The sequence below is a fragment of the Bos mutus genome, chromosome 25, assembly GCF_027580195.1.
Source record: "Bos mutus isolate GX-2022 chromosome 25, NWIPB_WYAK_1.1, whole genome shotgun sequence".
NCBI classification, from domain to species: Eukaryota; Metazoa; Chordata; class Mammalia; order Artiodactyla; family Bovidae; genus Bos; species Bos mutus.
Window position 1 is genome coordinate 1678407 of NC_091641.1, and position 12834 is coordinate 1691240.

Consider the following 12834-nt stretch of genomic DNA (forward strand, 5'->3'; position numbering starts at 1 on the left):
GATGGTATGGGGAGGGAGGAGGGAGGAGGGTTCAGGATGGGGAACACGTGTATACCTGTGGCGGATTCATTTCAATATTTGGCAAAACCAGCACAATATTGTAAAGTTTAAAAATAAAATTAAAAAAAATAAAACAAAGGCAAAGAATTATAAAAAAAAAAAAAAAAGTTAAACATGTGCTGTACATATGGCCCAGCCATTCTACTGCAAGGCCTTTACCAAAGAGACATTAAAGCTATGTTCACACAAAACATTGTGCGTGACTGTTTATCACAGCTTGATTTGTAATAGCTGGAAGGTGGAAACAATCCAAGTGTGCATCAGTAAATTGATGGGTAAGTGAAAGGCGCTAGTTGTGTCCGACTCTTTTCGACCCCATGGACTTCTCCAGGCCAGAATACTGGAGTGGGTAGCCTTTCCTTTCTCCAGGGGATCTTCCCAACCCAGGGATTGAACCCAGGTCTCCTTTGCATTGCAGGTGGATTCTTTACCGGCTGAGCCACAAGGGAAGCCCTGATGGGTAAGTAAATTATAGTAAATACTCATCAATAAATTGGAATGAGCTATCAGCATATATGCATCAATAGGGGTGAATCTCAAAATAATTATGCTGACTGAAAGGAGCTAGAGAAAGAAAAGAGTATTCTCATGATTCCATTTATATAAAATTCTACAGAGTGCAAAATTAAAGCAGATAAGCAAGGGGAAGGCAAAGCAAAGAAGGGCAGTGCCAAAGAATGTTCAGACTACCACACAACTGTGCTCATTTCACATGTTGGCAAGGCAATGCTCAAAATCCTTCAAGCTAGGCTTCAAAAGTATGTGAACAGAGAACTTTCAGATGTACAACTGGATTTAGAAAAGACAGAGGGACCAGAGATCAAATTGCCAACATCTGTTGGATCGTAGAGAAGGCAAGGGAATTCCAGAAAACCATCTACTTCTGCTTCATTGACTACACTAAAGCCTTTGACCGTATGAATCAAAATTCTTAAAGAGATGGGAGTACCAGACCGCCTTACCTGCCTCCTGAGAAAACTGTATGTGGGTCAAGAAGCAACGTTAGAACCGGACATGGAACCACTGACTGGTTCAAAATTGGGAAAGGACTACGTCAAGGCTGTATATTGTCACCCTGCTTATTTAACTTCTATGCAGAGTACATCATGTGAAATGCCGGGCTGGATGAGCACAATCTGGAATCAAGATTGCAGAAAAAAATATCACAGCCTCAGATATGCAAATGATGCCACCCTAATGGTTAGAAAGCGAAGAGGAACTAAAGAGCCTCTTGATGAATGTGAAAGAGGAGAGTGAAAAAGCTGGCTTAGAACTCAACATTCAAAAAACTAAGATCATGACATCTAGTCTCATCACTTCATGGCAAATAGATGGGTGAAAAATGGCAACAGTGGCAGATTTTATTTTCTTGGGCTCCAAAATCACTGCAGGTGATGACTGCAGCCATGAAATTAAAAGGTGCTTGCTCCTTGGAAGGAAAGCTATGACAAACATAGACCGCATATTAAAAAGCAGAGACATCACTTTGGCAACAAAGGTCCATATAGTCAAATCTCAGATATGCAAATGATGCCATCCTAATGGTTTTTCCAGTGGTCATGCATGAATATGAGAGTTGGACTATAAAGAAGGCTCAGAGCCAAAGAGTTGATGCTTTCAAATTATGGTATTGAAGAAGACTCTTGAGAGTCCCTTGGACAGCAAGGAGTCAAACCAGTCAATTCTAAAGAAATCAACCCTGAATATTCACTGGAAGGACTGAAACTGAAGCTAAAGCTCCAATACTTTGGCCACCTGATGTGAAGAGCCAACTCATTGAAAAAGACCTTGATGCTGGGACAGATTGAAGGCAAGAGGAAAAGGGGACGACAGAGGATGAGATGGTTGGACGGCATCACCAACTTAACGGACATGAGTCCATTTGAGCAAACTCTGGGAGATAGTCAAGGACAGGGAAGCCTGATGTGCCGCAGTCCATGGGGTCGCAAAGAGTTGGACACAACTCAGCAGCTGAACAAGAAGCAAGGAGAACATGCTACTAGAAAGGGGCTAAGAGGGATTACACATGGCTCACAGAAGACTTCCAGAAGTGATGGATATATTCATTATATCAATTGTGGTGGTGGTTTCACGGTGTATACGTATGTTAAAAACTTAGCCAAATTGCACGCTTTAAATATGTGAAGTTTATTTCATGTCGATTATACCTCAATGCAGCTTCCCTGGCAGTTCAGCAGTAAAGAACCCACCCGCAATGCAGGAGACTCGAGATCGATTCCTGGGTCAAGAAGATCCCCTGGAAAGGAAATGACAGCCCACTCCAGTATTCTTGGCTCAGAAATCCCCTGGATAGAGGGGCCTGGTGGGCTACAGTAAATGGGGTCGAGAAAGAGCTGGACGTGCCTTAGCCACTAAACACCACCACCAACAACATACCTCAATAAAGCATCATGAAAAATGGAGGAAAAACATAAGCCAATGATCACATTGGTACATCTAATATAACATGAATAAACAGATGCACTTTTGTGCATATGGGATTCTATAAATCTAAATAATGCAGTATATGATATAACTATATGTAAAGGTTAATAGATACACCGGAGAAGCCATAAATACGCATTTGAGATAACATATCACATTCTATGACATTTGTAGTGGGGCCTAGCATGGAAATGTAATGTGATTTTAATAGAGGAAAACCAAAGAATACATTTTCATCCAATGAGCGTTAATTTCCTTCCTCCCTTCTGAACTAACAGTCCCGGCTCATGACATGAGTAACCTGTTTCCTGCTGTGAACCACCTTGTCTTATTACTCACTTCGACCTCAATAAGAAAAACACAATAGTCAAGCCTTCCATGGCTCTCAGATATAAGCTGGCAGCCTGTTCACACAGCACACCATTTGTTCAGGGACATTGCAGGTTAAGTCAAGAGGATTACTTCCTGAAACAAAATACTTTCAATAAAGCCACAAAGGAGAAAATGTCACCTCTTAGAGAAGCACATTGGGTAAAAGATGTAGAATTAAAAAAAAAAATTATTCTTTTCTTTCTGCAAGAGGCCAAATCTAGGACTTGAGTTAGTGCAAACCCACAAGGAAGCAGAGATAAGCAATTCTCAACAATTTACTTGGACCTTGAGTGATTTTTTTTTTTCAAGGTTAGTAAAACCGATCCTTAGAGAACCTTCCTGACATAATACAGGAAAAGACAGTTATATAAAATTGTGACAGTAATACGAGTCTTTTATACCATTCACTTTCCCTCCTTCCTTCTCTCTCCCTGCCTTCCTCCCCGCAACTCACTCTCAGCACACACATTCTTTCTGCCACTCTTTCTTTCCTCCCTACCCACCCCAATACAGTAAATCTGTGAAAGAATACCTCTGGGCGACATTCCCTCATCTGTAAAATGAAGAGTTGCAGTATCTCTGAGGCCGTGAGAGAGCATCCAGCTTGCAAATGCTCTGAGATATACTGTTCAGTTGACCACTGGGGTTCTAGCAAAGGCTATATATTGAGGCACAGACTAAAAACTTCCACGAGATTGTGCTGTGTGATGTCAGAAAGTTGAAGAATTTTAAAAATTTAGTAACTCAACCTGTCTTTAAGATCTGAATGACATCAGCTGGTTTAACTGATTTTTTTCAATGGATTAAAATCATATCTGCGTAAATGAGTCTCAACCCTGCCTGTCCTTTAGACTCACCTGGGGATTTAGTTAGTCTGATGGCGGGGCCGTGAAGGGTTTTGTCAGTCTTTCTGCTGCTCATATTCTTAGGCATTCAGGGCAAGTCTAATGTGTGGTCAGGGCTGATGACCCTTCATTTATACTTCACCAAATATCAGGTTAAAAACAGGCCACAGTCCAGCTCTCAGAAACTTGAATATTTGGATCTTGCTGGCTTTGTGTAGACCCAGCCTGAATCTGAGACAACACCTGGGAGTTTTGACTGTTTCTTTGCTGAAACCCAGGCCTGTCATCCCCTGGATGGTCCCGCAGGTCACTGTGCAAATCAAAAAGTCAGTTTGTGCAAAGCAAGTATCTTTTCAATATTTTTAAATTTCACAGGTAATTCTTGCTCGTTGTAATAGTTCAAATAACTCAGGGGTAAATAAACTTATTTATTTATTTGTTTCAATGTAGCACCCATAGAAATTTCTTCAGTGATCTAGATGGAAGAAAGGGTCAGCAGGGCTGTTGATTGTACCTTTTTTCTTGTCCCTATTTTTGCTAAAAAAAAAAAAAGAGCTAGTTTCTGATTCGTTGTCCACTGTTCAGCAAAGCACTTCCAAGATTCATTTATTTTATTTTGGTTATCCCACGAGGTGTGTGGGATCCTACTTCCCTCACCAGGGACTGAACCTTCACTTCCTAAATTGGAAGCACAGAGTCTTAACCGCTGAATCACCAGGGAAGTCCCAAGGGGTAAATAAATTTTAAAATAATAGCGTTCCCCCTCCTCTCTAACACAACTTCCCTGGTATAACTCATAACTAATGTCAGTGGCAGGGAGCTATTGAAATTCACACACAAGTACAAATATATGAATTCATGTATTACAGTTTTGTTCTTTTTTCTTTCTCCCTTTGTCATATATAGAAAAGAGACATCTTTGTATTTTTTTCCCTGCTGTGCTTTATTCACTTAATCTATATCCTGAGAGTTCAGTAAAACCTGGTGGATTAAATACCCTCCTGCAACCTCACTTAAAATGGCAGCAGAGGGACTAAAAAGGACATGAGCTGCAAGGATAAAGAGACAGCAAAGGAGACGAGAACAATAAAATCTCGGAGCTGGAAGGCAGAAGGGGGAGCTGCAGCTGTTTCAGGAAACGGAGAGATGAGAACTGGACCTTGGAGAGAAGCCCCCAAACCCTGCTGCTTTCCAATACAAAACCCAAGGCCGTGGAATCGGGGGCTCGGATCCCTCTGCACATGGGTGTGCAGGGAATGCTGTTGTTTTCCGTCTTCATGTAGCCAGTGTTTCTCACCAAGCGAAGAGTAACTGTTAAATTGTGAACGTGATGCTGAAAAAGAAAGCCCACAGCCAGCAGTGGCGTTGTATACAGTTGGAGAATCCAGACTTCAGATTAAACAGCCTCTGTTCAAACCCTGGCTTCATCTCTACCAGTCTTGTAACTTGGGGCCAATTACCTAACTGCTGATATTTAATTTCCTCTCCTGTTTGTTGTTATTCAGTCACTCAGTCGTGTTCAGCTCTTTTTGACCCCTTGGACTGCAGCACACCAGGCTTCCCTGTCCTTCACCATCTCCTGGAGCTTGCTCAAACTCATGTCCATCGAGTCGGTCATGCCATGAAATCATCTCATCCTCTGTCGTCCCCTTCGCCTCCTTTCTTCAGTCTTTCCCAGCATCAGGGTCTTTTCTAATGAGTCACCTCTTCGCATCAGATAGTTGAAGTATTGGAGTTTCAGCTTCAGCATCAGTCCTTCCAATGAATATTCAGGACTGATTTCTTTTAGGATGGACTGGTTGGATCTCCTTGCAGTCCAAGGGACTCTCAAGAGTCTTCTCCAACAGCACAGTTCAAAAGCATCAATTCTCCTACACTCAGACTTCATTATGGTCCAACTCTCACATCTATACATGACTACCGGAAAAACCATAGCTTTGACTAGACAGACCTTTGTTGGCAAAGTAATGTCTCTGCTTTTTAATATGCTGTCTAGGTTGGTCATAGCTTTTCTTCCAAGGAGCAAGCATCTTTTCATTTCATGGTTGCAGTCACCATCTACAACCTTTCCTGTTAAGAGCTTACTAATTAACATCGTCTCATTGGGTTGTTTCGGGGGTTAGAGGAAATACTCTTTTTGTACCAGAGCATGGCACCTGGTCAACAGCAGCAATAATAATAATTAGTAGTAGTAGTAGAAATACTAAACTAGTATTACTGGTACTAGTAGTAGTAGTAGCAGTAGTGGTAACCACAAAAATGAAGAGATCTGATAAAGTGATATCATCGACCAATCTGGTGACTCATAAATGTCAAGGACTTGTACGTGTTCAGTTTGCCCTTTATTATACCAATACTGTGTCAAAAAAAGAATCCTATTTCTTATTTTTCTTTCATCCATGGTGAGATGGATTTTTCATTCTACGCATGGCCTTTTGGGAAAAGGCCTAATAGCTTATATCTCTATCTGTAACTATTTCTGAAACACAGCTTCAAGGTTTGAAAGCCTTCTCTTGTCTACTTCTCATTGTTAACATCACATTTAATGGTGTCTGGAAAAGATTCGAGTTCACAGTTTATAGGGGTGATCTGTCTATTCCAGGCATATATAGTACAGGGCAGAGATGGGGCCTGGGTTCAGCAGAGGGTACCACACATTCATGGGAATTCATGGCTCTGGGGCTTGTCCTTCACTGCACTGCAACACCGGAAGTATCGTGAACCAAATACCTGGTTAATGTCGGGGAAGCAATTCTGATACAACGTCTGTTGTCAAGAGATAAGAAAAACACCCCAGATAAGAGTGAGCATGTGGAAGCAGGTGGTTTTCTACTGGCTTAGCATCCCTGGTGTCAGAAGAGGATTCCACCTCCGCCAGGCCAGAGGCACATTCTGAGACGGCTGCGGCAGGGCATAGCTATTATCCTCATGGAGTCAGGGTCTGAGAGACTGGGAATGGTGACAGACAAGAGAGGTGACATTGCTGCTTTTTTACCATTTTACCACCATCCTTACTCCGTAGAGGGAGACAGGAAGGCTGCCTCCGGGGGTCTGTGCATGGGCTTGTCCACGTGGGTATGGCATCGCCACTCTGCCTACTTATCTATCCTCTCCTCAGAAAGCATCCACCAAGCATCACCCCCGGTCTCAAATGATCATCTTAAAAGACACAGACACTCAACAAAAACTGCTGAAAGGAACACACACACGCATGCACACCTCTTCTAACTCAATCATGCTTATGAGTGCTCAGCTCTTTGTGACTCCATAGACTGTATGTAGCCCGCCAGGCTGCTCTGTCCATGGGATTCTCCAGGTGAGAATACTGGATGGGTTGCCATTTCCTTCTCCAGGGGATCTTCCCCCACCCAGGGATCAAACTTCAGTCTCCCGCACTGGCAGACAGATTCCTTACCACTGCGTCACCTGGGAAGTCCCTCTAACTCACAGACAGCACTTTAAAACATATGCAGGATTTTCTTAGATGTTTTGCTATTTGATACCAATAACAACGCTGCATAGGGTACTTTCTTAGAGTTGAGGAAGCCAAAGAGATAAATGGGTGAATGATCTCATAATTAGTAAGTTGTGGAGCCCGCATTTGAAGCCACATCTCTAGAGATGACATATCTTTTCCATGATGCCATGCTGCTGCTTCTAAAGTAATAAGAATAATTGCATATATAAATATTTATTAAGCACTTACTGTGTGCCAAGTATATGGCTCTAAGCACTTCACATATGTTAAGTTATTTAATCCTTAAAACAATCCAGTTTTACAGAGAAGGAAACTGGAGCTTAGAGGACTGGAATTTTTTTTCTTCAAAATAATAGATGACTGTCCTGGGAGGTTATGTCACATTCAAAAGGGGTTCAGTATTCTTGAAGACCCCACTTTGAGTTTGTTTTCTACTAAAAGCCAAAGTATTCTGCCAAATTATTTATGTCGTTTCAGTAGCTGAAAGACCTGTTAGCAAACGCCAACCAGATGTTTCTCTGGATGCTTCCAAGGCTGTGTGGGGCTCTTGAAAGAAGCAACTCCAGAGAGGAGTGACCCCTCTATATAGTGCTCCCCTGACCTTTGTAGAAGGGGCAAGGCAGAGATGAGACTCCCCAGGTCTTCTCAAAGTGATGGATGTGCTCGTTTTTGCCTCTGCACACACGTCTTCTTTCCTGCCGTACAAAGTGTTTATGCATCCTCACATCCCTGTCCTCAAGGCCTCAGACACCTGTGATTCCAGTGCCCCCTGCCCCACACCTCAGTCTGTGCACACGTGTCCTACATTACTTCAGAGACTTCCACCCTGTGCCCTGGGCCTCCACCTTCCAAGCCAGGTCCCTAACTTGTTCAGTCTCTCTTTCTGCAGAAATCACTTCAACTCCTCGCCTGTTTGGTTGGCTTCTTTGAGATGCCCTCCAGATCCCTGGCCTTTCGCCCACAGTTCCCACAGCCAGAGCAGCGCCGGGCACTTCTGTAAAGGTCAGTGTTGAATCCCATTTCTGCCAGGTGAGTTCGTCTTCCTCACGAGCTCGGTAGACACCTTTATCCTATGTGCTCAGAATCTGCACTGAGAACAAGTCCCACGCTCTCTGTTTGACCAAAGGTGTAATTGCCTGCCATAGCGTCCATCTATCTTTCCCTTCTGCTCAGTGCTCCACTGCCCACCCGCATGTATTCACTCGTTCATTTAGGAGACTATGAGCAGGGCACCCGTGAGGAGCTGGAAATACAGCGATGGCTAAGACAGTGACTGTCATTGTCTCCCAGGGAGGCTGTGCATCGTGTGGCTGGTGGACACACGCGAGAGGATGAGAGGCAGCGAAGAGGAGCTCCCAACTTACACTGGGGCATCGCAAAGACTTCTAGAACAGCGGTCCTCAACCCTGTTGGTGCCAGGAACCAGTTTCGTGGAAGACAGCTTTTCCACAGGTGAGGCAGGGGGATGACTCTCAGAAGGAGCACACAAGTTTTCCCTCGGAAACCGCTCGCGTGACGCCAGTTCACAGTAGGGTTCAAGATCCTCTGAGAATCTAATGCCGCCACTGATCTGACCGGAGGCGGAGCTCAGGTGGTAATCTGAGCGATGGGGACTGGCTGTAAATACAGACGATGCTTCGCTGCTCACTCACCTGCAGCCCACCTCCTGCTGTGTGGCCGAGTTCCTAACAGGCCTAAGACCATTACTGGTCCATGGCCCCAGGGGTTGGAGACCCTTGTTCTAGGGAATACACGAAGTAGAGAGTGAAGGAGAGGAAGTGTTAGCAGGTCAAATGTGCTTGAGCGAGTGGTTATGAGGACGAAGGAGGTAAGGGCAGAAGGGGCATTACACACGCGCGCGCGTTAATGCACAGGATTGGTACAGCCTTAGGAAGCCAAAAGGCCTTCCTAAGGTCAGAAGCTGAACATTCAAAGGACATGTCCAAAAATGAGGCTGCAAAGATAAGCAGAAGTCAGATCATGCAAAGCCTTATGAGCCATGATAAGGCGACCGGACTATTCTGAGGGCCCTGGGAAGCCGTGAAAGGGTTTTAGGCAGGATGGGATCAGACTCCCCTTTTGGAAAGGTGACTGGCTGGAAAACGAGGAGGAGCCTGGGGTGGAGGGAGGTGATGAGGGGCTGGCTGCACCAACAAACGGAGGCCGCGCCACATGTGTGTGCCCCTAGGGGGCCCCAAGGGCCCACCGGTCACTCAGCTGCCTGGGGAGGTGGCTGACAGTAGCCCTCAGCCCAGTCCCTGTCTGGGAAGAGTCGCCTCCCCCTAGAGCCACGCTGCTTCTCCGGGGCAGCCACGTCAGACGACCAATTGAGGGCATCAAGGCTCAGGCCCTGTGCCCTCGGGACGACTCTGAGCGCGTCCCAGCCCCAGAGCGTCTGTGGTGCAGCCATGTCCCAGTTCAGGGTCCTCATCCTTCCTTGCCCACCCCCAGGCTCCCCAGGAAACTTCCTGCCTGCTCCACTCAGCATCTCAGAGCCTGTTTCCCAGGAAAGAGCTGGGATCGGGGGTGGTCCAGGGAAGACCTGCATCCCCCACCAGGTGGCCGGCCTGAGGCGGTTCACAGGTGGTGGCGCTCTGTCAGCCCTGGTGAGCTGTGGCCCCACAGCTGTGAAGGCTTGTGGCTGGTGAAGGGGGCTGGGTGGGGTAGGGTATCCTGGCAGGGCCAATGAATAGCTCAGCTTTTGAGAGGTCAAGGGCATGAGATAACATAATGAAACGAATGAGCCCAACGAAATGAGATGCTTTCTAATGAGTGCCATTGATGCCTCAGAGAAAAACCATACAAAGCCAACTGTGGAATTCAGAGTGCCTTCAAAACAGTATATAAAGAGACTCTTATCTCCTGCATCCAGAAGGCAGGAGAAGCCAGGCCCAGGACTTCACGTGGCAGTAGCCCCAGTCCTCCAGGGCACAGCGGATTCTCAGCCCCAGCAAGTCTGCTGTGTCAGCACAAGCTCTGAGTCAGAAGGCGTGGGACCCTGAGGACTGAGACGGGGTCATCTGGGCAGATGTACTTGAAAGCCCTGAAGCCCCAGACCCCTGGAAACCCCCCTCCCTGCAGCTGTGGCCCATGGCTTTGCTTAGAGGCTAGCTGAGAGACCACACAGAAGGCTCAGCCTCTCAAGGCAGTGTGTGCCCACTCCCCAGGATGTGCCCTCTCCTCCCCTCTGGGCACCAGGCCAACCTCAGGGGTCAAGTCCTAACACAACCCATCTGGGGAAGCACAGGGCCTGCTAAGGGATGAAGGGGATTGTTCCCCAAGAGGAAAGGGCTATGGGACTAGATCGGGGGCGAGGGGGAGCTGACAGGGGAGGGGGCATCAGACTGGACGAGGGAGAGCTTGCTGATGTGAAAACACGTCTACAGATGTTCTGCACTCAACACCTGGCAAGGACCCCTGGTGAAGGGGCCAGCACGCTAGTGGGACACGTCTTGGGAGCTCAGAGGAGAGCAGGAGTGCGAGTTCAGTGAGGTAGGAATGCCCGAGTGCTATGGCAGGTGTGGGAGGACAGCCCAAAAGGCCCAGAAGTTCAGCTGCCCGTAGACTTCCTGCAGCAGAAACCCAGCCCCAGACCGGAGGCTTCAGATAGCTGAAAAAGTGTGTTCATATTAGTAGCTTACAGTGAATTCATTCCACTGTGGGGGGAAAAGGTTGGTTGGTTTGTTTTTTATTTGACTGCTGTGTCTTGGTGGCAGCACGCAGGATTTTGTTGCCATGTTCTGGATCTTTACTGTGGCATGTGGAATCCTTTTTTTTTTTTTTTTTTCAGTTGTGATGGGTGGGATCTAGTTCCTTGACTGAGGATTCAACCCAGGCCCCCTGCATTGGGAGCACAATCTTAGCCACTGGACCACCAGGGAAGTCCCAAAACTTTTTAATTTATAAGAAACTTTGTCAGTTCACTTGAGGAAAAATGCCCCTCAGTTCGCTTGAGGAAAAATGCCTTTTGTGGCTCATGATCATTTTGAATATGAAGTATTTACTAAAGGAAATTTTCTTTCCTAAGAGGTCTCAGAATGCAGAATGTTCAATTTTTCTTTTTCAGAGAAAGCTCTCTGCTGTATCTTTCTCGAGAACAAATTTGCTCAATTCTTATCTTCCTGGCTGGTGAATAGGTTTACCCTGGATAGCATTACTGCTTGGCTTTCATTATTCTATTTTCCTGGCTGCGCTGTGTAATTTCTGTCCTTGTGATTTTCCTTGGTATGCCATGTGGATCACATAAGAAGTTTGCTTTGAGGCGTTCGCCATTAGTTTGGCTTCTGGGTAACATTTTCATTTTACCAACCGTGTCTTAGACCGTGTCAAACAGTAATATTGACACGGCAATGCTACAGTGATAACTTACAGGGAGTGAATACTTTGCATCAGGCACTGTTCCCAGGGTTTTCCATATCGACTCATTTCATCTGCACACTGGCCTTGTCTCTAGTCCCCTGCCCCTTTAAGAAACCTCTCATAACATAAAGTAGACAGATTGGGAGGCTTCATCTCCGGGTTACAGATGGAGACACGGAGCCACAGAGGTCGTCCTGCCTTGCCTGTATGTGAGCCCTTCCCAGGGAAGAAAGCTCAGGCTTTCTCAGACAGTCCCGATAAGGTGGGGCTTGGTGTCAACACTCTGAAGATTTGGTACTCAGAAATCTCACAATATCCACCGCCTACGCCCAACAGATAATGAGTTAGGCTGTGTGGGGTTGCCAACCATGGATGGAAATTTAGGTAACCAGGCCTCTAGTCCTGCCCTAGGAACAGGTAACATTTCCCGTTGGGACTCAGTCTCTCCATCCATCAAATAAGGGTGTAGACCAGATCAGGAATAGCATATTGGTGTCATGAGGGACATTTGGTGCCCACAGATGTGTTTTGTTTAGGCTACCCATTTCATTTTGCTTTGATTTGGTTTTTCAGAGTGAGGGGGTGAATTCCTTTAAGAGGTAGCCAGTTCAAACCATGCTCCATGACACCTTATGGTCTTAAACAAGTTGGAATTACACATATATGTACTTGCCTGGTGCCTATACTTTTGAGATTACAAATGCAAATGTGGGATTAAATTATCTCTGAGACTCACCAGATCGATCGTGTATATTTCCCTCTGGAGTCCCTGAGCCAAGGAGATGGGAGACCCCCCAAGTGAGGGGGGCTGTAAATGAGGGAGCAGGAGCAGTTGCTGGCCCTCCACGTTCTTAGTGTCCTGGGATCTGAGGCGCCCAGCCGGCCTTGTCCGGTGCTGCCCGCTCTGCAGCACCAAGGAGAACCGCGCAGCGGTGTGTCCTGGCTGGGAAGCTGGAGAGGTGTGTGGTGCCCTGCTCTCATTCACAGGAGGTGGGTGATGGGTGGCAGGCCTGCTGTGGGAGGCAGACCTCAGCAACAAACAGAGACACTGTCTGGCAGCCCCTGCAGTTGCTGGGACCCCTGCACCGGGGCATGTGGGAGCCACCTGCAGTCTTCAAACCACATGAGGCTGTGGCAACTGCCCCAGTGGGTGCGGACCAGCCTCACCTGTGTACCATCGGCCTTGACAGATCCAGCTCACCTCTGGCTTTTGCTCTCTGTGGTTGTCATAGTTACGAGGTTTCGTTTCCCCTGATTCCTCCTCTTCACGGCGGA